Raw genomic sequence first — 25,774 nt, 5'->3', positions numbered from 1 at the left:
ACCATGCTCATTGACTTGGGTTCCTGGACTATTCAGCCAGGATGGTGATATCACTACCATCCTCTCCCAGGCTTTCTTATTCCCTCTGAGTTTTGTTTGGAGTTACCAAGACAATCGTGCAAAGTATTCTGAAGTGGCCTGGGCATAAATCCAAGTGTCAGTTCAAACATACCTATTGAATTAATGAATCTTACATAAGTGTTGTCTTACCAAGTTCCCACTGAATTAATGCAGGAGTAGGAAATGTGTGGCACTCGAGATATTGTTGACTCTGTAGCTCCAAGTAGTCCCAGCCAACCTGGCCAATGGTGAGGTATGCTGGAAGTCCAAGAACATCTGGAGGCCTGGACAATTCCTATCCCTGACTTAATGAGCTTACTCTAAATGAAAGTAGCAACTGCATTTAAGCTTTGGTTGTCAGTTAGCAATTAAGATGTATTGACTGTGTATTCCTGATGGAGATTAAAACTGCTGGAAATGATATGCTAACGTGGATCAACTCTCCCAGGGATGTTGCTATGGGGACTGTAATGATAAAAACACTGAGCCCACTTCAGATATGTGGGCTCTCTGGACTTGCAATTTCAACAAACCATATATTGTCGCACCCCATATTATTAACTGGTGGCAAAGAGGAAGTGTCACAACACCACAATTTCATAATATGGGGCATGTTCAGCCACTTTTTTCATATCTGTTCAGGGTCCCAAAACCCCTTATTGAATACAGTAGGCCACTGGACTTGAATGTCAAAGTTTATGTGTAGACAATGGCTGGAATCCTGTTAGGAAGTTTTGGTATTAACTTTGATGAAGCTGCTTGGTATTCTCATGGATGATTATGCCACCATTGTCCCTATTGCACATGCCCTCACCCCTACCTTAACATCCAGATCCAGTGGCACAGTGGGTCAAACCACTGAGCTGCTAAACTTGTTGACTGAAAGGTCGCAGGTTCGAATCCAGGGAGCAGCATGAGCTTCCGTTGTCAGCCCCAGCTTCTGCCAACCTAGCAGTTCGAAAACACACAAATGTGAGTAGATAAATAGGCACCGTGTCTAACTTTATAGATTTTACAAAGTAGAGTTGCGGTCAGAGTTTAGAAAAGTCAAATTTTGGACTAAACAGTAGATCTCAAAATCTGCCAGCCAATGAACACGTTGGCTATAATATTCTGGAAATTGCAGACCCAAAGTACAGTCAGGTAATGGCACTCCATGCAGTCATGCCAGCCACATGACCTTGGAGTTGTCTATGGACAACGCCTGCTCTTCGGCTTAGAAATGGAGATGAGCACCAACCCCCAGAGTCGGTCACGACTGGACTTAATGTGAGGGGATATCTTTACTTTAACCATACTGTAAGGCAGAATTTTGTGCTGCTAGCAAGCAGGGTGCTGAAGGATGATGGGTTCAGTTCAATGGGCAATGCAACTTGATGTTGAAAAGAGGCTGTGCATGTTATCCCTCAGCACCCTAACTGCCAGCAGCACAGAAATCCAGCCCCTAGTATGGCTCAGCGGTTTCAAAAGTAGTTTTGGGATGGGAATGAGGGGGGGGGGGGAAATAGTTACAACACTAAAATTCTATATGCAATGCAGGATATCAGTCAATTATTGAAATCCAATAATGGCCTTTCCCTAATTTGCTGGAGAGTTGCTTCATTTACGATAGCCTAGACTAGATGCACCAGTGTTCTTGCTCCGCACAAGGCATATCTAACTTTATAGATTTTACAAAGTAGAGTTGCGTCAGAGTTTAGAAAAGTCAAATTTTGGACTAAACAATAGATCTCAAAATCTGCCAGCCAATGAACATGTTGTCTGTAGTATTCTGGAAATTGCAGACCCAAAGTACAGTCAGGTTATGAGATGCTGGAGATGTGGGGTGTTTTTGTGCTCAATTGCTTTATATTAACTTCTTTTTAAAAAACATGTATTTCATTTGACAGCTTAAAAGCAAGATGCAGACTAGGCAGATAAAGGCAATACAGTGTCTATGTATTTACATGTATGAGACAAGGAAGGAAAGACAGAGAAAAGAGAAAATTACTAATGCAAAACTGAGCTGTGGGGTAAACTACAAAAAAGGTTTGAACATATAAAAGGTGAAAGAATTTTTAAGGTCATTCTGGCAAAGAATTTGCAAAAAGGTGAGGAGATGGGCTGTGCTGGGCAATAATAGCTAAAGGGTTCTGCAGAGTATATAGCAAGACGTGGTTGGCTGTTTGTATAAATGTGGGAGAAGGAGTGCCAGAGAAATTCTGCTGCTTGGCATACAGAGGCTCGTTGGGATGGAGCTCTTTTCAAGGACATTTGCCCCCTTTCAATAAGCCTGACTGCAACACTATACAAACTTTCCTGAGACCAGTGTTTGGAAGACTTGCTTTTTAAAAGTAATTAATCCTCCTTACTCATTTCAGTACCAAACAAGTAATTTATTGCTAGTACTCACTGTGATATTTAATATTATGTAAAAATGGCCTTATGTAGTCACTCATCAAATGCCTGGTGGAACAGAAACGTTTTTACTTGCCTGCAAAAAGAAAGGAGGGATGTATCAGTCTGATTTATCTGGAAAGAAAATTCTAGAGCCTGGGACGAGCTACTGAAAAGGCCTCTCCCATGTTCCCACCAGATGGGACAGAGAGAGAACTTGTTATGATGCTGGGACAGTGATTTGTTGCACTAGTCCCCCCCCCCCCCCCCAGTCTTGTTCATTACTCTTTTGTAAAGATTAGGTCCCTGAAGATGATTGCCAAAATGTAGTGATTTCAGCTAGCACACAGTTATAGGGTCTGTGCCCGGTGAGCATACGCTTAACGAGATTGCCCAGGACTGAGAAACAAGCTCACCAAGTTGAGAACAAGCCACAGAGGTTGATTACGATTTGGCCAAAAGGGATGCAAATACAATCAATTTGCTTCAAAAGGTACAAGCATAAACATACAGAGAAATGCAAGACATCTTATACAGTTTTGACAGCTATTCAGATTTCCTGCTTGCTTCCCTAATTGGCTGAGAAAGAGGCCGGCCAGGATCTGTGCCAGGAGTAGTTCCCTTGACATCACAGCCTACAGACGGGGATTTCTGTGGTGGAAACAATGGCAGCCAGGGATTGGTCTGTGCAAAGAGCCAATCCACCATGGAGACACTCCCTGGGAGGGCACAGTCTATGAAGAAACAATGGTGCAGATATGCTAATAAGTTTTTGATAAGTTCCGTGTGAGACAAAGGTGTAAGACTCAAAAGACAAAGATGCTGATCTTGGACAGTCAAGGACTTGGCTGCCAGTATAGAAAGTTAATGAATGCATATCTCATAAGCCCCCTCTTCTGCAGTAGCAACAGACTCTCAGCCTCAAGTTAAATGGACAAACATTCTGAGCTTCTGTTGTTAGAAAGAGGATCATCTATCTGCCTATCTACACAACGGATCTGATAATTATCTGGCTTGGGAAATGGCTGGAGGGATCTTGGCCATGGTCCTCTTCCCAAGGTATTATGCAAACTGGGTCACAGAGAAGTGGCTATCTTCAAGTTAAATTTGATACATACATTTAGAAACTGTTTATCCATATAAGAAATGGATACAGTACACAGTATGAAAGATACAAGTTACACAGAAATCATCAAATTGATACAATTTATTAAATGGTTTAGAATTGATCAGCGTTTGTACGGTAAAGCTGCTGCTAGATCCACTCCTGAAGCTCTAAAGCAGGGGTCCTCAAACTAAGGCCTGGGGGCCGAATACAGCCCTCCAAGGTCATTTACCCGGCCCTTGCTCAGGGTCAACCTAAGCCTGAAACAACTTGAAAACACACAACAATAACAACAACAATGCTATCTCATCAGCCAAAAGCAGGCCCACACTTCCCATTTAGATACTAATAAGCTTATATTTGTTAAAATTATTCTTCATTTTAATTGTTTTTAAGTGTTCTTTGCACTACAAAAAATATATGTGCAGTGTGCATAGGAATTCATTCATGTTTTTTCAAATTATAATCCAGCCCTCCAACAGTTTGAGGGACTATGACCTGGCCCTCTTTTTGAAAAGTTTGAGGACCCCTGCTCTAAAGCTTCAGAATTTTGCAACTTCAGATCTCTGGAAAAGGTTTTTAATTTAAATAATCATATATTTGCTTGAAGTCTCTTAATGAACTATAAATCTTTCAGGAGGGCTCTTTAACAAAGAGAAACTGAACAATTCCTGTCAAACTGACTTGTGGAATTGGTTTAAAATGCCCCATAAATGTGATTAGAAGCTGCTACTCATTACAACAACACACTGACTTTATCCCCATCAATAAATGACTCCATCTTCACTCATTGCAATACTTTCGAAGTGTAACTTTGTTATGCCTTTGTCTTTTACTGCAGGGAACTGTTACTTGTAACTTGGCCCTAAACTGTGCATGTCATCAGCAATTTACTGGATGAAAGCAAACGAATGGAAACTTCATCCAGACAGTCAAAACTTCATCTGGTCAGTCAATAGGCAGAACACAGAACAGGGACTTAGCCTGTGTTGGATGGCGCTATGGTCCTCCTGAAGACTCAGATGCGCAGTTATGTTCCTTGATTCAGCTCTAAGCCTGAAAGCCCAAGTTTCAGTAAACTTCATCAATGAGCACATTTAGACTCACTATTTTTTTTTAAAAAAAACAGATGGTCTAACTATAGTGAATGATTATTGTTGGAGTTCTGGTCCAAGATCCCTGTCACACCACTTGTTATAGCACTATATTCCACTTTAATTGCTTGTGGCTTGTAGTTTAGAGAGGCCCAAATGCTCATTGTCTATGAATCCTAAATTCCTATCTCTAAAGGTAAATCCAAGTATTCCACCAGAAGTTGCTATTCTACTTAAAGTGGAATATATCAGTATAACAGTGGAATGCGATAAGGATAAAAAAGGTCATTTTCCCAAGCCAAGCCATACGCTTCTCTCCATCACGCCTAGATCCTAAGGGAAGCCTAAAGTTCTGCGGCATATATTTTTAAAACCCTCTATTGTCAAGGCAGACATACATTTCTTTCACTGCCAGCCTGTCTGTTTCCTATGAAATCACCCCCAAGAGCTTCAGTGGTATTAAAGAAGTCTTTATTATTAGGAGTCAAAGAGAGGGTAGATTGCTCTGGGGACAGTGTGAGCATCATGTGGACATAAGCTCATTGATTCCATGCAAGGATAGCTGTCCTGTGAGAATCGAGTCTGAAAGAGGTGTCTCCACCCAATGCTGGAACGCAGCCATCTTGGCTGGAGGTCACAGCAGACACTTATTGCTTCTTATGCATATAAAATGGATAGGAGATATAGAGTGGAACGCAGAGGTGGGCAAGATAGATTGCCTCCTGGATGGGGATAAGAACTGGGATGGGAACACACTATACAGAATTAAGATGCACTCTATTAGAACAACTATAATGTAAAGGTAAAGGTTTTCCCCTGACATTAAGTCTAGTCGTGTCCAACTCTGGGGGTTGCTGCTCATCTTAATTACTAAGCCGAAGAGCCAGCATTGTTCATAGACAACTCCAAAGTCATGTAGCCAGCATGACTACATAGAGCACCATTAACTTCCTGCTGGAGCGGTACCTATTGATCTACTCGTATTTGCATGTTTTTCACCTACTAGGTTGGCAGAAGCTGGGGCTAACAGCAGAAGCTCATCCCATTCCCTGGATTCGAACTGTCGACCTTTCAGTCAGCAAGTTCATCAGCTCAGCAGTTTAACCTGCTGCACCACTGGGTACTCCTAGAACAACTATATCTACTGCATAAGAAAATGTTATGAAATTATGTAGTCAACAAGCAACTTTAAGGTGTTTGTGCATACACACACATACAGGTGCGCGCACACACACACAGCCTTTGCTATAAAAGAACAGTACATACATGGTCCCAATGCAGAATAATAGCATGCACATAAAAGAATCTTCAAATATGTATTTTGGAAAATCTTTGCAGACATTTTCTAGCCTGCTAGGTCGATCATTGAAATGTTCTTATAGCTGACATTTCCCCCTTATGATTAATTTAAATGCATAGGCCAGAATTTCTTATGCTGGTCTGCACCACATAAATTTATGCATACTTCGCTTTGCAGCAGAGGTGCAAAGGAACCCTGTCGGTGAATTGCTGAGATACATAATGGAACCTTGGCAATAGTGTCCCATTGCGCATTGGTCTTGATGCACAATGGTCACTGTTGCTGCCTCCTCAACACAGTACCCTCTTGCTGGATTTGTACATTTTGAATATCACTTTTATATTTCCCACAGATGTAACTCTACTTACAAAGATGTAAGTCCCCATGTGAATTCTGGCCATCTATTATTATGTTCTCTTCAGTGTGTACAATTAACAATTGTTTTCTGTTTTTTGTGTCCCTTCAAGTTGTTTCCAACCCCAAGGTGACCTATCCCAGGGTTTTTTTGGGGCTGAGAGTGTGTGACATGCTCAGGGTTCCTTACCGGGTTTCCATGGCCAATTGGGGAATCAAACCTTGGTCTTCAGAATTGGATTCTAACATTCAAACAACTATATCCTGTTTGTTCTCAAACAATTGTTTACTCCAGTCTTTCTAACGACTTCTTAAAACAGGCTTAAAATATTGAACTGCAACACCCAACAGCTGTAGCGAATGTAGCCAATGGCAAGGAATGTTTTGACTTGCTGTTCAGCCATTGCTGGAAGACTATGTAATTCCCAACTGTCCTAAACATTCTGAAACTATCAGCATATTTTCCAAATTTCTCCTTCTCAATCACATTCTTTTCTTCTGACAAAAAATTAAATATTTTATATTTATTTATCGTGTCAGAAGCAAATTGAGAATATAGATATAATACATAAAAAAACCACAAACAAAGTTAAAAACTTGACATTGTACTAAATTTCCTTTGACCAGAAGCTGGCCACTCCAAGTGCCTCTGGTGTCGTTGTAAATCAGTGGTTCTCAACCTGTGGTCCATGGACCACTAGTGGTCCCTGAGAATTAAAATATGGTCCACGGCCTCACTGTTACTACACCATTGCAATGAGAGCAACTGGTCTCGCGAAACCCTCTTATAGTGCCGAGGCAAGGATGTTGGGAGGGGAGAGGCTGACTACCCACAAAAGGTGCAACAACAAGCTTCCCGACTGTTGCTTCTCCTTCTCCTCCCTCCCCCTGAGTGGAGCTGTTCCTGGAAGCTGAGTGGAGCTGTCCCTGGAAGCAGGGATGCCTTGGTGTCTTCGATTTTAGGCCTGTTATTTGGGGTGCTCATTCAGACAATTGCATTGTGGATAGGCCATATAAGCTCTAGATTATTAATCATGGTTTTATGTGGATGAGCAGATGGCGACTACTGGATGGCATATGTTCTGTATCGGAAACTAGAGATGATGTGGCCTATCCAATGCAATTTTCTGGATCAACACTCCAAATAACCAAACTAAATTGAAATTTGACCAAAAATCGATTCATAACCCTTTTGGTACTAATGTTGGAGAGTGGTCCCTGGTCAAGTGGTCCCTGTTAACAAAAAAAGGTTGGGAACCACTGCTGTCAATATTTTATATTAGACTGAGGTCTCTTTCTTAAAAAACAATACACCCCCCCACCCCCCCCCCCGGATATTATACCTGATTTAACATCCTTGTGTTTCACAATGGAAGTCAAGGTGAGTTACACAGAATCTCCTATCCCAACCTGAATTCTGGTACTTTTAGCAAGGTTACTATATATTGCATACTTGTGAACCATCTTCTGTTTATACTGTGATGCCCAGAACTCAGTATGTCAAATTTGGACTTACTTGTGATAAGTAGAGCAGTAAATTCTGAGCTCAAGGTAACATGACTTCCTTCTTTTTCTATAGCTTTCTCATAACAACTGCCTTGCAAGGTAGGCTGTGTTGAGACAACATCACTAGCCCAACTCAGCCCTTCTGTTTCATTAGTTAAACCAGTGGTTCTGAACTTGTGAGTCCCCAGATATTTTGGCCTTCAACTCCCAGAAATCCTAACAGCTGGTAAACTGGCTGGGATTTGAGAGTTGTAGGCCAAAACACCTGGGAATCCACAAGTTGAGAACCTTCCACACAACCATATAGCCTGGAATATCAAGGCAGAAAATCCCACAATATCTGCTTTGAACTGGGATAGCTGAGTCCATACTGCCATATATCCCAGTTCAAAGCAGAGATTTTATTCTGTTGTGTGGAAGGGGCCTGAGTTAAAGGTACTTGAATCAGAGGCTGCCAGATCTCGGATGAACCCTCCCTCCACATCTTGACCATTCTCTGCTGTTGCTTGGTCACATGTGTCCCAGTTTTCGTCTGTGAAATTCTGGAGGGTATGAGACTGCATCTCTAATTACGGGCCTCCTCCGCCAGCGCAGCATCTCTTTGTTGACAGACATTCCAATCCTTATTCTTTGCAAATAAAACCCTCCCACTGTGCCACTACTGCTACAACGCTGAAGGTGTTAAACAAAACAAAGGCAATATTTAATCTTAGCTCCCCTTTCTCTCTGCCCTGAATAATAGTCTCTCCCAAACCCTGCTGCTTCATGAATTGTTCCTTGCTCTTCTGCCGATGTGCTTCTCTCAACTCTATTGCAGCTTCTGCATTTTGTTTTGTTGGGCTCTTTCTGGCCCTGTACTCATTGGAGAGCATTTAAAATGTCTAGCCTGGCATTTAGAGTTGCCACCTCTCTCCATTTTAGATCACCTTCCACACAGTCCTATATCCCAGAATATCAAGGCAGAAAATCCCACAATATCTGCTTTGAACTAGGTAATTGAGTCCACTAGGTAATTGCCTTGATATTTTGGGATATAGGTCTGTGTGGAAGGGCCCTAAGTTTCTCACCTGCTCTTTCATCAGAGGCATTTATGAACTGTAATAGAGCCAGTACTCATCTCAGTGGAATGCTGCTGTACAACTGTATTCATCCTCTTTTCATTCATGGCTATCTTTGGTGTAAAATTTTCTGTTATTTTAAAAAACATTAATCTTGAATCATACCTGAAAGCAACCTGGAAGGAAGCCAGTGCAGGTATTGAGAGGACAAGTTAAATGCAAATACCATTTAGCTTGAAATTGTCAAACAAAGTTTTCAAATGTAACAACTGACAGCTTTCAAATATCCCAAATAACATTTTTTAAGATGCAATGTTTGTTTATTCGTTCAGTTGCTTCCGACTCTTCATGGCCTCATGGGCCTGCCCATACAAGAGCTCCCTATCAGCTGCGGCCACCCCCAGCTCCTTCAAGGACAAGCCTATCACTTCAAGGATAACATCCATCCATCTTGCCCTTGGTCGGCCCCTCTTCCTTTTTCCTTCCTTTCCCCCCAGCTTCCTTGTCTTCTCCAAGCTGTCCCGTCTTCTCATGATGTGGCCGAAGTACTTCATCTTTGCCTCTAATATCTTTCCCTCCAGTGAGCAGTTGGGCATTATTTTCTGGAGTATGGACTGGTTTGATCTTCTTGTGGTCCAAGGCACTCACATAATTTTCCTCCAACACCACAGTTCAAAAGCGTCTGTCTTCCTTCACTCAGCCTTTCTTATGGTCCAGCTCTCGCATCCATAGGTTACTATTGGGAATACCATTGCTTTAACTATGTGGATCTTTGTTGCCAGTGTGATGTCTCTACTTTTCATTACTTTATCGAGATTGGTCATTGCTCTCCTTCCAAGAAGTAAATATCTTCTGATTTCCTGGCTGCAGTCTGTGTCTGCAGTAATCTTTGCGCCTAAAAATACAAAGTCTGTCACTGCCTCCACATTTTCTCCCTCTATTTGCCAGTTATCAACCGTCTGGTTGCCATAATCTTGGGTTTTTTGATGTTTAACTGCAACCCATCTTTTGCACTTTCTTCTTTCACCTTGATTAGAAAGCCCCTCAGCTTCTCCTTGCTTTCAGCCATCAAAGTAGCATCATCTGTATATGTAAGGTTGTTAATGTTTCATCCAGCAATTTTAACTCTAGCCTTGGATTCGTCAAGCCCTGTATGCCTCATGATGTGTTCTGCATACAAGTTGAAAAGGTAGGGTGAGAGTATACAGCCCTGCCTTACTCCTTTTCTAGTCTTGAACCAATCTGTTGTTCAGTGGCCTGTTCTTACTGTTGCTACTTGGTCATTATACAGATTCCTCAGGAGAGAGACAAGGTGGCTTGGTATCCCCATACCACCAAGATGCAATACCAAACTACAAAGGAAGTGTGGCACATAGTGGCAAGGCCTATCTCTGAAAAGGAAAGATGGATTTTCTTTTAATGTCCCAGACATTAAAATATATTTTGATACAGCCACGACTTGATAATCCAGATGATTTACAAGAACTCCCAAACTGTACCACAATAAAGCAGATGCATGCAAATACATCATAAGTTGCTGGCTGTGGGCTGGGAAAATGTGTGGAGGACACTGTGGATTGAATTTAGAGAGGGGACACTTTAAACCTAAGTGTAGAATTAGGTTTGTTTTATGCTTATTATTGAACTGACAAAATTATAATAGGGATGTCATGAAGGGTAAAGTGAACATTCTGTGCATTTTTCCTAGTATTCAAATATCTCCTAGTATTCAAAAAGTATTATCCTGCAGAGCAGAAAATGCATTTTACACTCTGTTTTCTGTGCAGAAAATGTGTTTCCTGTTTAGAAGACACAGTTTTATGTCCAGAAAAAATGGTGGTGGTGGAGTTGCATAAAAACCACACACATGCTTTTCTTTGCAGAATAATTAACATTTTATGATGCTCCATTACAGGGAGAACACTGTGAAAGAATATTAATTTTCTCCCTCACTGGAGAAAAAACTGCTGTAATTATTATTCATCCTCACATGCAAGGATGAAATAGTTGAGGATTTACATCCTTAATACACATCAACATCAAACTAATTGGATTTATTTATTTAAAGCAACTGTATTCCACTCCTCAGCCAAAATATTTCCTGGAGAAGCTTACATCATACAGTTAATAGAAGCAAAAATGTAGAGGTATGTAGTCTAAAAATATGGGCACTAGGGTGTCAAGTATTCCAAATAGCAATAAGGGAAAATTGAGACTGGCTAGGACATGTGAGCAGGACTATACAAAGGCCATCTCAAGTCTTGTAAGTGAGGGGCCTCTTTCGAATGGGCCACTGCCACTACCACCAAATGTGAGGCTCTCCACCTACCCCATCTTTACTTGCCCTAGTTCTATCAAAGACAAGCTGGATTTCATTCCATGGGAACCTCCAAACCACTGAAAATCTTGTGATGTCAGGACAACAACCATTGTGAGAGGAGGAACTCTTGATCTAGAGTTGGAAGAACATGTATCAATCATGCTTATAACAATCTGTTCTACTTCCAACACATTTATGGCATAATGTGCTTAATGACTATCCCCAAACTGTGGATTTTTGGCATCCAGTGAGACAAGTTTTCCAGCTCATTTGGTGACAGAAATGAGGCAAATAGAGATCCTCACATTTGGTGGTAGTGGCACAACAGGGGAACATTCCCAAAATGAAAACAATTGATAACTACTAGCCAGAATAGCTTTGTCGAAGGCTTTCATGGCAGGAATCACTGGGTTGTTGTAGGTTTTTTGGACTGTATGGTCATGTTTCAGGCTCTATGGCCATGTTCTAGAAGCATTCTCTCTTGATGTTTCACCTGTATCTATGGCAGGTATCCTCAGAGGTTGTGATGCAGGCAAAACGTCAAGAGAGAATGCTTCTAGAACATGGCCATAGAGCCTGAAAAACCTACAATAACCCAGAATGGCTTTATTTCACTTCCAAAATCAAAAACAGTATGCCCAAATACCTGGGAATGTGAGATATAAAGTACACAGTTGCTGTCATGTCTTGTTGAAGGACTTCCTGTAGGCAATTAATTGCTACTATATGAATAAAACGCTGGTTTTTATCTGCCCTTGGTTTGATACATCAGGGCGCTGCCAAATAACTCAGTTTGTTCCAAAATTTGTCTTCCAAAGTGGGCTTCGCTTTGCACTCTTATGCAAACACCAACGCCTGGATTCAAGCCCTCCTCAAATATCTTGATATCCTTAGGATTCGATGTGAAGGTTAAACAGTCTAGCAGTTGACCTCCCCATAGACACACTGAGGTTGCCACCTATTTCTTCTGACTGCTGCATTCTCCTTTCTTGAGCTTATTAATCTCACCCAGCTTGTTCACAGCCTCTGATTCTGGACAGAGTTTGGACTGCAGTGCCCAGAAACTCCTAACCAGGCCGTTTGTAGTCTGTGAACTCAGATGCTTGCTCTGTTCATGCCAGGCATGTTGCCTTAATTCCTGTAAGATGGCAGATTGCTCATTTGTTCCCTTTCACCAAGATCAGGAAATAGCTCTGTCTTAATGGGCAAGCGTCTCAAAGAGGTACTTCAATTCAGCCTGGAAGAAATGCAGTTGCTTGCTTTGCTAGGCTATTTCAACATTTCCTCCTTTTCACAACCTTCCGTAAAACCTTGGTGTTTGCATAAGAGTGCAGGGAGGGTACATGGTTGTGATGGTCCCCTGCATAACAGAAACAAAGAGCTAATATCTGCCCCTCCCTTCTAATTTGTTCCCTGTCTCTGACAGGCTGGACGTGAAAAGCTAATCAGACATTTGATGAGCTCCTAATCAACATGTTTAGATTAGGGTAGAAAAATCTTAATTGGGAATGAGCTCTACTGGACATAGTGCAGACTGACTTCTGAGGAAATATGCATAACGGTGGACAGAATATGAATCAACCTCATTAATGCATACTTTATTGCCTCTGCTGCACCTTATATTTCTCCTCTTATTCCACCTTTCCCCAATTTTCTATTAGCCTTTTTCCCGTCCTCCCCTAAAATTGGTTGCTGTCATGGTACTTGTGGAAATATAAATGCTTTATAATACCAATTTAATTTCATTATCCTGCCAATAGAGGTACACTTTCACATCATCTATATAACCATCCATAACATCCTTCACATATAAGTACTGAAAGATAAAATACATATCACCTATCTACTATTAAAATGTCTCCCATTTTCTTTCATGGAGGCAAGCAGTTTTGTTCCTCAGTAAAAGGGACACTGAGATACAAAAGGTGAAGCAATGGAAGATATGTACTAGTCAGAAATTGTGCAAGCCCATCCTGTGATCTTGGTTAGGAAGAAATTATCTGCCTCAAATGCCAATTTGGGAAACTTATTTATTCATTTATGTGTTATACCTCCTCTGTCCCAATATAGACTCAAAGCCACTCCACATATGAGTTAAACAAAATACAGTTAAAATCGATGATATTAAAATCATATATATATAAATAAAAATGTAATGTTCATTTGTGGGGTTAACATAACTAAAAAACCACTGGACGAATTGACACCAAATTTGGACACAATACACCTATCAGGCTAACAAGTGACCATCACTTATAAAAACACTGAAAAACACAGCGAAAGAGTCTTAAAAGCCCCAAAATAAAAAAAACACATTACAATGCATGTGCAAAACCACACATATACACAAATATATACATACATATACACATATATATACACACACAAACACATATGCACAGACTGGGCCACAGCAACCCGTGGCAGGGGACAGCTAGTTAAAACATAAATTGCAAACAGTTTATACATGCTGTTAAAATACAATAATACTAGCTGTACCCAGCATGCGTTGCTGTAGCCAACCTTTTCTCCCTCGTTCTCTCCTTTCTTTCTCTCCTTCCTTCCTTCCCTCCCTCCCTCTTTCATTCCTTCTCTCCCTCTTTCTTTCATTCTTTTCTTCTCTCCTTCCTTCCTTCTCTTTTTTCTTCCCTTCTCTCCTTCCTTCCTTCTCTACCTCTTTCCTGCATATCCTCCTTTTTCTTTCCCTCCCTCATTCTCTCCCTCCTTCCGCCTCTACCTCTTTCTTTCCTTCCTTCTCTGCTTTTTTCCTTCTTTTCTTCTTTCCCTCCCTTCTTCTCTCCTTCCTTCCTTCCTTCCTTCCTTCCTTCCTTCCTTTTCCCCCTTTCCCTCCTTCATTCCATCCCCCTAGACATAGGCCAGAAAAGAGTTGGGCTCGAAGGCAGCGCTTGAGAGAGGTGTGTCCCTGCTCTCTGTAGAGCAAGGGCTCCACTGTTAGTAAGCCGGGCATTTGGGGGGGGGGGGGTATGACTGATGGTCCCTCATTGATCTGTTAAGGGTGCATTGTCCAAATTTGGTGTCAATTCATCCAGTGGTTTTTGAGTTATGTTAATCCCACAAACTAACATTACATTTTTATTTATATACATTAGCTGTACCTGCCACATGTTGCTGTGGCCAACCTTCCCTCCCTCTTTCTCTCCTTCCTTCCCTTCTTTTTCTTTCCTTGTCTCCTTCCTTCTCTTCCTCTTTCCTTCCTTCCCCCCTTCTTTCCCTTCCTCTTCCTCCCAGTTCTTCCTTCTCTACTTATTCTTGGACTGCAACTCCCAGCAGTCCTCCTGATTGATCTACCTACCTACCTATCTCTATCTAGTATTTCTACCTGCAGGATTGCTGGAAGTTGCAGTCCAGGAATAGGAAATTGGAAATATGCAGGGATTGGGATGCTCTCAAAGAAATCCAAGGAGAAGAAAGCTTACATCTTGGAAGCAGTGCATTTGGATCATCCTCCTCTCCTAAAGGGTCTGGTCTAGGGGATGCTGGGAGCTGTAGTTTGGAAGAGAGTGTGGATATGCTATTGAGTGTGTGTTGTTGTTGTTGTTTTTTTTTTTTTGCCGGAGGAGTCATTTTTGTGCATGTGCTGTAGCATCTTTTTGCTTTTTGGGCTTTTTAAATCTCTTCTGCTGTGTTTCCAGTGTTTCTATGAGTGATGGTCACTTGTTGACCTGAGAGGTGTATTGTGTCCAAATTTGGTGTCAATTCGTCCAGTGGTTTTTGAGTTATGTTAAGCCCACAAACCAACATTACATTTTTATTTATATAGATTAGTCAGAACACTATTGGATTGTTATGAATGCATAAGGACAGTAGTTATGAAGCTATACAGTGCATTCCAGTCCAAATCCCCATTCCTGTTTACTGGAAAGCAGCTGCCGCAATCAGCAGAGATCTGTTTCCCTAACACATAGGAAGCAGCTGAGCGTCATTCCCAGTCTCTCCCACAAGCAATATCTCTTGTGGCAAGCAGAAGTTAGGTCCTTGTCACAATTGTTCCTTATACTGGAGATGGATCGTGCATAGGAATGGGCAGGTCTGTCAATCTGCTACTCTTATTGATTACAATAATAAATGGGGATTGGGAAACTGGCACTGTTCCTGCATGACCCCCAATTCCAATAGGGATTGTGAATACTACACAGTTATGAATTCGTAACTCCGGGTTACATAGTCTTAAGTCCCCAACAGAATTACAGCGGATGATGATAAAAATACAATACTTTCTGTATTTCTCTGTATCCCTACCACCACCCCAACTTTAGTTTGGTTGAGATCAGCCAGCAGAGCATTTCTGTTAGCAAATCCCTCAGCTGCCTGATCTTTGAGATCAGCAGCAGAAGGGAGTTATGTCAGCATAAAAATAGCTGCCAAAAAAGGATTTCAGTTATGCTTAACCCCGTAGACTAGCCAAGCACATATTTCAGCAAGGATGAACTGGGACTTACTTTCAACTGCACATGCATAGAATGGGGCTGCATGGTAGGTCAAATGGCATGTTTTGTGAGGTCAGGAAACCCAGACTGGATGTTCCAAGATTACATCATGCTTCATTGTTCCTGAGGAGCCATTACCTCAATGTCTCCTAAATCAGGAACTAGGGAGTCATAACCACTCATCATACAGGCACATTGCAGGCAGTTGGTCATTTATACAATGTCAGACTACTTTGTACAGTAGCCCTGCTTATAATGTGAACTTGTTGGACATGGTTCCAGCTATATGTGAAGAGCCTTCAATATAGAATTAAAAACCTGACAATGTCCGTAGAACGTTTCTCTCTAGGCCTCCAGCATAATTCTGTGGTCAACCTTATTTCATATTCCATCCGAATATACCCTGCTGGCAGGATTAAAGACCGACAGGTCACAGGTTCGAATCTGGGGGAGAGCGTGGATGAGCTCCCTCTGTCAGCTCCAGGTCCCCATGTGGAGACATGAGAGAAGCCTGTTTTGATGGTAAAACATCAAAACATTCGGGCATCCCCGGGGCAACATCCTTGCATATGGCCAATTTTCTCACACCAGAAGCGACTTACAGTTTCTCAACTCACCCCTGAAACAGAAAAAAACCCCAGAAGTTGACTATAGAATTATGTTGGAGGCACTAAGCATCAGTGGGTCATCCAACACAATTCTATGATACGTTTCAGCCAGATGCCCAAGATGTAATTAATTGCAGGTAAGAAAAACAGCTCCAGATTATGTGAAAATTGTATTACACAAAGGTTCCCGGAACGGATCTCTCACATAATACATAGGTTTCTTGTATGTGTGGGGGGACAGAGTCCAATCTATATAAATAAAAATATAATGTTTGTTTGTGGGATTAACATAACTGAAAAACCACTGGGCGAACTGACACCAGATTTGGACACAATACACCTATCAGGCTAACAAGTAACCATCACTCATAAAAACACTGAAAAGCACAGCAAAAGAGATTTTAAAAGCAAAAAATAAATAAAATACATTACATCACATGCATAAAACCACATATATACACACATATACATATATACACACACAAAACACACACACAGACTGGGCCACAGCAACGCGTTACATAACTCAAAACCACTGGACGAATTGACACGAAATTTGGACACTATACCCCTAACAGACCAATGAGTGACCATCACTCATACACCCCCCTCCCCATAAAACAACGGAAAGGACTTAAAAACACCAAAAAAACTAAATGACAATACAGAAAAAAAGAAAGGAAGGGATGAAAGAAAGAAAGAGGGAGGGAAATAAGGAAATAGAGAAAGAAGCATGGAAGCAAAGAGTGAAGGAAGAAAGGAAAGAGGTAAAGAAGGAAGAAAGGAGAAAAAGAGGAAGGAAAAGGGAGGGAGGAATGAGGTAGAGAAGGAAGGAGCGAAGGAAAGAAAAAAGGAAAGGAAGGAAAGAGGGAGTGAAGGAAGGAGGGGAAGGAGGAGAGAAAGAGGGAGGGAAGGAAAGAGAGAAGGAAGGATGGAAGTAAAAACGAAGGAAGGAAGGAAAGAGGTAGAGAAGTAAGAAATGAGAGAAAGAGGAAGGAGAAGAAAAAGGGGGAAGAAGGAAAGAGGTAGAACAGGCATGTAGCGCGGGGGGGGGGGCTTGAGGGGCTTCAGCCCCCCCCCCCCCCCCGAAATTCTCATGGTGGTTCGCAAAAAGGCTTTACTGGTGCATTATTTAAACTGTTATGTTTATTCATATCATGATCTGATCACCATACTCAATATATCCCATATGCATAGGAGTATTGGGGTAACGATACAAAAGGTTTGCTAGGGTAGACCCTCTTTCACTCAGACTCAGCCCCCCCCCCAACAAACTCACCCCCCCCCCCCGAATTGAAATCCTGGCTACGGGCTTGGGTAGAGAAGGAAGGAAGAAGAAAAGAAGAAAAGGGAAGGAAGGAAGGAAAGAGGGAGCAAAGGAAGGAGGGAAAGAAGGAGAGAAAGAGGGAGGGCGGGTACAGCTAGTACAAGATATTTAGTTTAGTGGGGTGAAAGCCAAGATAGTTCTGTTTTCAAAATCTGACTCGACTGCCATCTAAACGATTCTCTAGCACAGGCAACAGGAAAGGATCCTCCAGGGTTCAGAACAAGCTAGGTGGCACATTGTTTTTTGTCCTCCAAGAAAGGGGAATGATAGTACTTTGTCCTCAGAGACAGAAAGGCAGTCCAGCTGGGGGACTTCCACTACTATCTCCAACTTCTTTTCCTTGGGCTGTTTCTGAGTCTATGTGACTGTATCCGCAGAGAGACAGGCAAATGAGTACTCTGGAAATAACCGGGACTTTCCCATGGTAATATATACAGGCGCAGACTACATTCCTCCACAAACAGCTTTGTTTCCAGAGCTCTGTTCAACATGCCAGTGAATCAGGTTGTGGCATCACCTCTGCCCTCTTGAAGGAGGGCTTTTGCAGCAACTGCTGGTGAGACGAAAGAGCTCAGATGGGGGCCATAGCAACATACCTATTGCTATCATACCACCTGATCAGCAAGAGACCAAGCATCAGTGGGTAATGATGGCGTTTGTGCATAGCTAAGAGACACGTTCCTGCATGTATGTATTTGTTTTACAAAATCGAGTTAGGCAGGCAAGAATTTTTTTTCAATCACGCAGGGGATATACTTTCAAGAAATTCCCAACTGGGATCATGACCTAGTTAAGCAATTGTGAATGAGTAACTTGCTTAACTGTAGCAAGAAATCAAAGCATTAACTTTATTGGAACTGAAAAAAAATCACACTAATTATGGCTCTATTCCATTTTGTTTGATATATTATAATGTTGGAAGCTTAAGGTGTTCAATATAACACAACCGAATCATCCAATGATCCCATTATGCTATTAAATATTTTTCTTATGCAGACAATTTTGACAACCAAATTCGGAAAAACAAGGAATTCAGATAACATTTTGGGGAATTATTGACATTTAAGCCAATGTGGATACACATTAATGTACTCCAGAGCAATGGTGCTGCTCAACTATCAATACCTTACGCTCTCAACCAATGGTGCTCAACCATGGGTACCAGTGCCGTGCATATGAAGTAGTGGATTGAAATCTAAGAAAGTCTTTGCTAAATTAAAATATGTCATAACATTGCCACTAATTTCTCAATTACCCATCTCTTTTCCTCTTTATGCTGAGACAAACTAAGGCACCTATCTCTTTGTAAACTTTGAGTACTACTAGAGATACAAGATTTCTGGAAATTTTGAAGCGACCAAGAGCAATGAAAAGAAAATTTTCAGAAAATTTGAAAAAAATACTAGGTGAAAGCATCCACTGAAAGATAGAAAGTCATGTTGTCACAAGCATAACATTCATTATATTCACATTTGCTTGGCACAATGTTATGTTTGATATATAAAAAATACAGTTTGTCCAGAATATAATTACAAATTGGACTTTTTTTCAATTTTAGTTATTTATTTAATTTGCTACAAATAATTTCATATGGTTTTGAATCCAAACTAGGAGGGACTTATTTGGTTTTACCCATTTGAGGAGCAGGAATCCCCCGCATCTAAGAAAAACATGGGGAAAGGGGCATTCACAGATATTTTACATCTGTATAACACCGATGCCTCCAAAAAGTCCTGCAAATCTCTTGGGAAGACAGGCGGACAAATGTCAGCATGCTGGAAAAAGCAAAGACCACCAGCACTGAAGTGATGCTCCTATGCCATCAGCTGCACTAGACTGGCCACATTGTCCAAATGGCCGACCACCGTCTCCCAAAGCAGTTACTATACTCCCAACTCAAGAACAAGAAATGTAATGTTGGTGGACAGAAACAGATATTTAAAGATGGGTTTAAAGCCAACCTTAAAAACTGTGGCATAGACACTGAGAACTGGGATCCCTCGCCCTTGAGTGCTCTAACTGGAGGTCAGCTGTGGCCATCAGTGCTACAGAAATTTGAAGAGACACAAATGGAGGGCGAAAGGGAGAAATGTGCCAAGAGGAAGGCGCATCAAGCCAACCGTGACTGGGACCACCTTCCACCTGGAAACTGATGTCCTCACTGTAGGAGAACATGCTGATCAAGAATAGGGTTCCACAGTCTAACATTCCACAGTCGCCTAAGTAAGTAAGTAAGTAAGTAAGTAATGTGTGTATAATATGCAACATCTCCTGGTCGGATCACCCTAAGATCCTGCACCTGGAATGGGCAGAAGAGGCTGTGTGGACATGTTCCAGAAGCATTTTCTCCTGATGTTTCACCCACATCTATGGCAGGCATTCTGAGAATTTGTGAGATCTCTTGGAAACTAGGAAAATGGGGTTTAGATATCTGTGCAATGTCCAGGGTGGGAGAAAGAACTCCTGTCTGTTGGAGGTAGATGTGAATGTTTTAGTTGGCCACCTTGATTAGCATTTAATGGTGTAACAGTTTCAAGGTGTGGCTTCTTACCAATCTTACCAATATATGAAACTGCTATAACTGTGCAATGTACACACACATATGAAGTTCCATGAAAGACTGAGCTTAGTGCCAGTTAGCATTTATAGCATTTCTGAAGGCACACGATGTTGGTTCTACCCTAATGGGTCTTGTGGTCCTATTTAAATGGAATATCGGCATTTTAAAAAGCCATTATATGATTTGCGCCTTCCCTGGATCTACTAGGAGTATAGACTCTAGATCCAGGGAAGTCATGCTCCCCCTCTATTCTGCCTTGGTTAGACCTCATCTGGAATACTGTGTCCAATTCTGGGCACCACAATTGAAGGGAGGTGTTGACAAGCTGGAATGTGTCCAGAGGAGGGTGACTAAAATGATCAAGGGTCTGGAGAACAAGCCCTATGAGGAGCGGATTAAAGAGCTGGGCATGCTTAGCCTGAAGAAGAGAAGGCTGAGAGGAGACATGATAGCCATGTATAAATATGTGAGAGGAAGTCATAGGGAGGAGGGAGCAAACTTGTTTTCTGCTGCCCTGGAGACTATGACGTGGAACAATGGCTTCAAACTACATGAAAGAGATTCCATCTGAACATTAGCAAGAACTTCCTGACTGTGAGAGCTGTTGTACAGTGGAACTCTCTGCCCCAGAGTGTGGTGGAGGCTCCTTCTATGGAGGCTTTTAAACAGAGGCTGGATGGCCATCTGTCGGGGGTGCTTTGAATGCAATTTTCCTGCTTTTTGGCAGGGGGTCGGACTGGATGGCCCACGAGGTCTCTTCCAGCTCAATGATTCTATGATTCTTCAAGGTGTTCTATGCAGACATTTCAAGTGAAAGAGGGGTTGCACTGCTATGTGCTTGTGATGAGCAGCTGCTTCTGAAAATGTCAGCCTTGGTTTCCTCACCTAAAACAGGAGTGATGATTACCTGCCTCCAGGGCGCTCTGAGACTGAATTTGCTGACATCAGCACAGTGCACTCAGCTCTTCAGTTGGAAGAGGTTATAGCAATGTATAGTATTGGTATGATTATAAATAAAAGGGAATGAACCCATTTACAAATCAATCCTGCCTATATGGAATCTGAAAGCCTTGGGCAAGGGTTTAACCTGTCAGTTGAACTCAGCTTATACATTCACTGCATTTCAAATATTTACATATTAAAACTAAACAAGACAGGGTGGGGTGAAGGGAGCTTCATACTGTTCTCTTGGGTTGTTCTGAAGATTATCTGCTGTCAAACTCAACTTTTTGCAGTGCAAACCGGTATACTCAGAAGTAAGCACCATTGAACTAAATGAGGCTTACCTATATAAATAGAAATGTAATATTCGTTTGGGGATTAACACAACTCAAAAAGCACTGGACGAAGTATCAGCGAAGACAGGCTATATTCCTATATGATTACAGCAGCGAGAATAGTCTACGCTATGTCTTGGAAACAAGAAACTAGGCCACAGATAGAAGAATGGATAAAGAAAATTATGGACATAATGTGCATGGATAAACGGACATATTTACTGACAGAGGCCCACAATAAACATATGAAGAAGACAGATTGGACACCCTTAAATATTTGGTTGAAAGAAAATAAAGTACTTCTATTAACAGAACAGAAACAACAACAAGAATAAAACTCATTTATACAGACTTACTACCAAGGAAATGAAGGAAATGTAGAGAGTAGAGAAATATTTACTGTCAATGCTTATATGGTGAGAGACGGAAGAACTCCCCCCCCCCCAAAGTGTCTTTCCTACCCCTGTCTTCCCTCACCCACTTCCTTTTCCCCCGTACCCTAACACACTCCCTAAGCTGTTTTTATTGTCAATGATACAGTGCATGCATGAAAACAACTGCTCCCAGCGTCCCCTAGACCAGGCTCTTTAGGGGAGGAGGATGCTCCAAATCCACTACTTCCAAGCTGCAAGCTTGCTTCCCCTTGGATTTATTTGAGAGCATCCCAATCCATACATATTTCCGATTTCCTATTCCTGGACTGCAACTCCCAGCAATCCTCCACATAGATAAGATATATAGATTAGATAGAGATAGATAATAAGTAGAATAGGTATGGTTGGGGTCACCACAACATGAGGAACTGTATTAAGGGGCATTAGGAAAATTGAGAATCATTGGTGTAAGTGGACACCCCAGCCATACACATACATACATATTTTCACTTTTATTAAGTCTATAGATTTTCAAAGCTTCGGAAAGTTACTTTTTGGACTACAAACACCAGGATGCCCTTATTATTATGGGCTCTGCCAATTTGGGGATTCTGGTATCATTTCCAAGCTTGAGAACCATTGCAATCTTTCCAAATGTCTCTGCAACATCACTGTAATTCTTCTTAGCTGATGATGGGGAAGCTGTGGAGGAGAACTCTTCATGGGTCTAAGGTCAGTCAGTGACTTGGTAACTGAGCAGGCATTTAAATCCAGGTCCTTCAATGCAAGAGCAGCATATTTTCCATTAGATTTAATTTCTCTCTCATTCACTCGATCCATTCCATGCATTTCAAACATGCAAATTAGCCGAGAGATGCTGAATGGCAAAAGACTGAAGGGCCATTGTCACTGCATTGTCCAATTTTAGAATAATGCGTTTATTTTTTTTACTTTAAAAAAGAAACAAAAGGCTGGACCAGTTAGCTGAGGAAGAACAAAAAGAAACTTGGAAGTTAGCATTTGATTTTGATGAATCAAATTTATTTTCCTAATGAATTTGTCCCTCATGGTGCAGTGGGTTAAAGCGCTGAGATGCTAAACTTGCAGACCGAAAGGTTGCAGGTTTAAATTTGGGGAGCGGGGTGAGCTCCCGCTGTTAGCCCCAGCTTCTGACAACCTAGAAGTTTGAAAACATGCAAATGTGAGTAAAGTAGTAGGTACCGCTCCGGTGGGAAGGTAATGGTGCTCCATGCAGTCATGCTGGCCACATGACTGTGGAGGTGTCTATGGACAACGCCAGCTCTTCAGCTTAGAAATGGAGATGAGCACCAACCCTCAGAGCTGGAAACAACTGGACTTAATGTTAGGGGAAAACTTTTACCTTTACTTTAATGAATGTATAAAGGGTAAGAAAACAAAGTTCAGATTCTATGCACATCGCTAGGTAATGCTCAGCTCAATTAAATTTACTTGCAAGGACTGCACTACCATCTTATTTTTAGATTTTTATATCCTTTCTCAACGAAGGGCAGTGAGGCCAGAGCTTGCAGTAGTCCTTATGAGCAAATTTCTCACATGTGGTACAGTATCAGTTGATTTTTGTACCTGATGCCTTGCTGTACAATTACCATTGTGATATATATGACTTATTTTGTTGTTGTTGTTGTTTTGTTGTTGACTATTGCCAATGTAGCATTGGTCTTTTATTAGAAAAAAACTCTGCTAGGTTCTAAACTAGTGGAAAATTTAGCCACAATTTAGTCACCATAGAACTATACTTCAAAACATGGTGTAGTTCTTAACCTGTGGGCCACGGACTACCAGTGGGCTGCGAGGACGAAAATCTGGTATGCGAGCCTCCTTCCTCTTTATTTTATTTTATTTCCACCCCTTTTGTGCTGCCTGCCACTTCTTCCCTTTCACTGACCATAGCATATGTTCTGTATCAGAAACTAAAGCGGATGTGGTCTATCCAATGCAATTTTCTGAATCAACACCTCAAACCGAATCTAAAGTTGACCAAAAACTGATTTGTAACCCTTTTGGGACTAATGTTGGAGAGTGGTCTTAAGTGGTCCCTGGTCTTAAGTGGTCCCTGGTCTTAAGTGGTCCCTGGTCAACAAAAGATTGGGGACCACTGGTGTAGTGGTATGAGCACTTGACTATGAACCTGATCACAGAAGCCCATGGATTCGCCATGCATCATTACACAACTTACAGAGACGCTCTCCCCATTCCATGGGGGAAAGCATCGCTGACCAACTTCTCCCTATTGCTAGTAAAACAACACAGGAAGGTCGCTTGCTGTTCTCTTTCTGGATGGAGCCTGACCAAATGCACATGTGCATCATGAAATGGGCTTTGTTCTGAAAGGGGAGAACGGGCAGTGAATGATGGGGAAAGTATCCCATCTGATGAGGTAGTATGACTCTGGAGAGTAGGATTTCAATCCCCCTCAACTATGATACCCCCTGGGTGATCTTGAGCAAGTGACTCTCTTTCAGCCTCAGAGGAGGAGCCCCCAGTCATGCAATGGGTTAAACCCTTGTGCCAGCAGGACTGCTGACTGAAAGGTCAGTGGTTCAAATCTGCGGAGCAGGGTAAGCTCCCATCTGTCAACTCCAGCTTCTCATAAGGGAACATGAGAAAAACCTCCCACAGTATGGTAAAACATTGGGGCATCCCCTGGGCAACGTCCTTACAGATGACCAATTCTCTCACACCAGAAGCAACTTGAAGTTTCTCAAGTCACTCCTGACATGAAAAGAAAATCCTCAGAGGAAGGCAGTGGCAAAGCTCTCCTGAGCAAGAGAAAATCTTCCAAGAAAACCCTATAATAGAGTCATGTGAGGGTCGTCATAGGTCAGAAATGACTTGAAGGCATACAACAACAAAGTGCTCTCACCACTCTATAACAAGGTGAGTTTTCTGTGGTGTACCAGGCTCAAGTAAATATCTATCTTCAGAGGATACACTGTCTAGGCATTGCTGCACTGCTTGCTTATGTCATGTGGCCATGGCTTATTTGGCATATACTACTGTGAAGTCAGCCAGCTGCAGAACAAAGGTTGGAGATGCTCAGAAGAATCCACAGGTCCTGACAAGCAGTCACAGTAGAGTAAATAACAAATACTTTTCAGTGCCCAAAAACAAATCCATTCAGAAGCCCACTGTGAACAATTTGGGATTAGATGCCACAGTTCTACCAAAGTTTCATGTTGTCCTTGCTACACCCTCACCAGCAATGTATGTCTTCAGCTGAGCAGTGACAAGGATCTTGTACACGTCAACTTTGATAGAGTCCCTATGACACCATGTCCTGATTTCAGCTCTGCCTCTTGATTTCTATCATGCATTACATAATAAGTAATGTTTTCTGTGAAGAATATAGTTCAGAGGTTTCCAGCTCTGACTGTATGTATTCTTATTTTCCCTTTGATGTTCTCTAATTATATCTCTGGCTACCCTATGATGAGTTGCCTATGGATGTTCTTCCAACCCTGCCACTCATGCCATCAACATCTCCAGTGTTCATTCCTGATCAGGTGAATGTGAACTTGCTACCAGTTAATTTCTGGGCAAAGTAGAAAAAGTTGATTAATATTACATTTTATCCCTTACATGGTTTGGCTCCAGATTACTTACAGGATCGCCTTCTCCCATACAATGCCCTGAACACTTAGGTCCTCTGGGAGACATTTACTTCAACCAGGCAAATCCCAACTGTTGACCATCACACAGACAACCTTTTCAGAGACTGCCCCAAGACTATGGAATGTCCTGCCAGATAAATATAAATATAATATGAGAGATCTAATAGCTGAATGGGCTGTCAGACTTTCGAATCATAGAATCATTGAGTTGGAAGAGACCTCCTGGGCCATCCGGTCCAACCCTCTGCCAAGAATCAGGAAAATCGCATTCAAAGCACCTCCGACAGATGGCCATCCAGCCTCTGTTTAAAAGTCTCCAAAGAAGGAGCCTCCACCACACTCCAGGGCAGAGAG

The sequence above is a fragment of the Anolis sagrei genome, chromosome 3 (assembly GCF_037176765.1).
Source record: "Anolis sagrei isolate rAnoSag1 chromosome 3, rAnoSag1.mat, whole genome shotgun sequence".
Taxonomy (NCBI): domain Eukaryota; kingdom Metazoa; phylum Chordata; class Lepidosauria; order Squamata; family Dactyloidae; genus Anolis; species Anolis sagrei.
The sequence above is the reverse complement of the archived record's forward strand: the minus strand, read 5'-3'. Positions refer to the sequence as shown.